Source organism: Octodon degus, unplaced genomic scaffold (assembly GCF_000260255.1).
Source record: "Octodon degus isolate 3935 unplaced genomic scaffold, OctDeg1.0 scaffold00130, whole genome shotgun sequence".
Lineage (NCBI taxonomy): Eukaryota > Metazoa > Chordata > Mammalia > Rodentia > Octodontidae > Octodon > Octodon degus.
Window position 1 is genome coordinate 2,754,655 of NW_004524706.1, and position 4,040 is coordinate 2,758,694.

The 4,040-nt window shown below is 43.7% G+C and overlaps 2 pseudogenes; one reads left to right on the forward strand and one right to left on the reverse strand.

Moving 5' to 3' along the window:
- Nucleotides 1–542: 542 nt before the first annotated feature.
- On the reverse strand, nt 543–2,634 carry LOC101567818 (annotated as a pseudogene).
- A 240-nt stretch (nt 2,635–2,874) lies between these two features.
- On the forward strand, nt 2,875–3,644 carry LOC101568214 (annotated as a pseudogene).
- Nucleotides 3,645–4,040: the final 396 nt, after the last annotated feature.

The window sequence follows — 4,040 nt, forward strand, 5'->3', positions numbered from 1 at the left end:
AAGATATTAGCAATTCTATCATCTCTTGAATACTTTTTGTGTGCACATACAAAGATTCTAGATGGCTTTAGTAGACAGCTCTTGAGACTGCTGGCTTCCAGCTTGGCAACAGCTTTGTGCAACTAAAACTAGAATCAAAGCAGATGACACTAGTTAACAAACCAACCAAACAAAAGCCCTTTCAAGGCTAATGTTATCATGAATGGTTCAATCTGAAATTCAGTGGAATAAACTGGCTGATAGGAACAAAGAGCAATCCCAAAGGCATAGACCAAAATTAAAGACGAAAAAATGAAAAAAGAGTTGAAGAGACTGGAAAACAATGTTCTGAGTAGTGAAAGGCTTGAGTAACATGGATTGGTTTTTTGTTTGTTTGGTTGGTTGGTTGGTTTTGTTTTGTTTTTGTGGTACCAGGGATCGAACTCAGGACCTTGTGCTTGCCAAGCAAGCATTTATTCCCCTGAGCTATCTCCCTGGCCCAACATGGATTGTTTTTAATTTTTTTGTCTCTCATATCCTTGGTAATGATGACTTTTTCCTTTTTATTTCTTTACAAAGGTTAGCCATGTAAATCCACCATGGAGAAATGATACAATGATAGATAAACACAACTGATACAATTGGTAATGGTGAGCTGGTGTTCTTCATACACATGGCTGGGGTAAGATTTCCACTGGTTGTGCCAGTGAGATAGCTCAGCCTAATAAGCACCTGCTTAGACAAGCGCAGGGTCCAGAGGTTAATCCCTGCCACCACAGGCCATGCTGGCCCCACCTCCAGGCACACTGAGCAGGACACCAAGTCCAGGTGTGGTGGCACACGCCTATAATCCCAGCACTGGGGAGGCTGAAAACACAAGAATCACTACAAGTCCTAGTAAGACCCTGTACCAAATACACTATAGAAATTAATAATAAAGATTTCCACTGCTTATTTTGAAGGTGACAAATGAATCCACCAGATTTTCTGTTTTAACTGCTAATGATCCCAATTTTTGTCTTAGCTCAGCTACCACCTCTACACTTCTGATCATGATTCCTTCTGGTTCATCCACTTGGGCTCAAGTCCCCATCATTTCATTAAGGCCCTAATTCTCAGAGTGATGCTTCAGCAGTGCAGCCATGACCCTTGAGAACTCGCTGTCCATGGCACACAGCCCTGCTGCTATCTATGCTCTTGAACCATAAGTAGTCTGGGGCATCTTTTTTATTTAAATCATTCAGAAAATTGAAGCCTCAGGAACATTGAAAATCATCACCAGTGATATGAAGATATGCAACCCTGTCTTGGAAGATGCAATGAAACAAATAATTGCCATATGAGTACATTAGTTCATTATTTTTAGAAAATATCAGGCTGGGGAGATAGCTCAGTAGGGCTGGGGAGAAAGCTCAGTAGAATAAGAGCCTGCCTGGCAAGTGCAGGGTCCTGAGTTCAATCCCTGGTACTGAAAAAAAAAAAAAAAAAAAAAGTCTTAGGCAGAATCTGGGTTTGCCTTTAGTGAGCTGGAAGTCTGAGATTGCATCTTGTTCAAGTGTCTTCTCATTTTGTTGTTGTTGTTCTTGTTTTTGTCCTTGTTGTTTATTTCCTGGGTTCATGCTTGTATATTGCGTAAGATAAGTAGATTTTTGGCTATTATTGAGAACCTTTATTTCTTGGTTACTTTTCTCTTGTTACTCGGACAAAATACCTGATACCCCGAATTAGGAAGGAAATGTCTATTCAGCTCAGTTTGGTGAGGTTTCAGTCCATCATCAACTGGCTCCAAGGCAGGGTGGCATGGGGGAAGGGCAACAGTTCACAATAGCAGAAGAGGGCCAACTTGATAGCTTACAGGGTGGCATGGGGGAAGGGCAACAGTTCACAATGGCAGAAGAGGGCCAACCTGATAGCTCAGCAGAGTAAAGCATCTGCTTAGGCAGAGCACAGTGGCCGGATTCAATCCCCGGCATGCAGTGCCAACCCTGCCCCTGGGGCATGCTGAGAAAGGAGATTGAGACTGGGTGGGGTGGCACACGCCTGTAATCCCAGCTGTTGGGAAGCTGAAAACAGGAGGACCACTACAAGACTGATCTGTGTGGTGAGACCTTGTAGACCCTGTCCTAAATACAGAAAGAAAAAAGAAAAAAAAAAAAACCCACAATGGCAAAAGACAGAAAAAGCAACAAGAGCAAAAAGGGAAGAGCGAGAGCATAAGCCTCTTCCCCTCCCTTACAGTGTGTGCAGGCTGCCACCCAGGATGGGTGCAGCACTCCCACCTATAATCCCAGCTTTGGACCATGAATCAGTTACAAACTCTAGAAGCCTTCCCCCAAGACTGCATGAAACTTTGGGGGGACATCTAGACATAAATCATAACACCTTAGGAGATTACCGCTTCTCAGCGGTATCTTCCAGATATAGCTGGCTTTTTGCGCTTTGAGTCTATTGCAAGATCCTACCTCTTCAATTTATCTTCAATAGGGATGAGAAATTTCTGCCTAGCTCACCCATCCCCTGGTTCTTGGGCACTGGCCTGTAGTATTTTTTATGACCCTTAGGCGATCTCTGTGTTGGTATACCAGGAAGAACAACTAGTGAGAGCAATTATGTCCTGTTGGCTAAAGTGGTAATAATCAATAATAACAATAGCATCATCAAGGAGATAGCTCAATGGCATAGTGCCTGCCTGGCAAATGCAAGGTCCTGAGTTCAATTCTAGTAGTGAGAAAAAAAAAAGAAAAAACAATAGAATCAACCATAGCCTGGAAAATTACAGACTTGGCTCGGCCCCTCTGCCCCCAGTGCCCTGACAGAGGCAAACGTGGAGCCACAATCTCCCACTTGGACCAGGGCAGCTGACCCAGAGCCACTAGATGAGATCACCTCTGTAGGATGGCGGAAGTGGAAGAGGCTCCTTTAACCCTCCTCCAGAATTCACCTGCTTCCAGAAGACATGGAGGGAGAGCACTCCCCTGGAGCTCCCATGCCTTGCTGCTTGATGTCCATTCCCTCAACCCCACGCAGCTCATGGCCAGGATCGAGTCATATGAAGAAAGGAAGAAGAAAGGCATACCTGATGTCAGGAGGACTTCCTGTTTGTTTGTGACCTTTGAGCTCTTGTTTGTAACATTACTGTGGATAATAGAGTTCACTGTGAATGGAGGCATTGGGAACACATTGAGAAGGAGGTGGTGTGATAGGACTACTACCCTTCTTATTTTGATAAATTCCTCTTGGCAGTTTTCTGGCTTAGAGCGCTGATCCTTGCATGCTCTGTGTGCTGACGGTGCCACTGGTGGACAATAGTGTTGACAGCAGCAGTGACCAGTGCCTTTTGACTGGCAAAAGTGATCTTTTCAAAGGTTTTCTTGCAAGGGATGTTTGGCTACCCACTGCCCACCATTTCATTCATCCTTGCCTGGATCGAGACATGGTTCCTGAATTTCAAAGTGTCTCTTCAAGAAGCAGAAGAGGAAAACAGACTCCTAATTGTTCAGGATGCAGCAGAGAGGGCCGCCCTCGTACCTGCGGGTCTTTCAGATAGTTCTATTCCCCTCCTGAATCTGAAGCAGGATCTGAAGAAGAAGCTGAGGAAAAATATGGCAGTGAGAAAGCACTTTTAGAACTCTGACTTCTGCTTCGTAAAATGGGAAGAGCCCTCACTGAAAGCCATTGAGAGAAAAGATGGAGATGGGTCTCCTTAAAAGTTGAAATGGTGACTTTGTGAAACAGCTAATTAAGGATTTATTTATGGTGATACCTCGTGGACACAGCCCATGAGGCCACTCAGTCATGGGCTTGTCTTAGTGTTCCTCAGTCCAGGGAGGCTCACTCACATCTGTTAAGGAATAACTGAAGGAAAGTCTTATGCTGTATCTGAATCAAAAGACTTCATAATATGTTGAAATAACACTTTTGTAGCCAGTGAAATAGCTTTTTACTTCAGCTCACAGAATGGAATGTTTTGATTTCATATCTCAGATTTCTTTTGTATTTCTTTTTTACCACCCTACATTTCCCTTGTATCTTTTAACTCATGTGCATGTGCTATGTATATA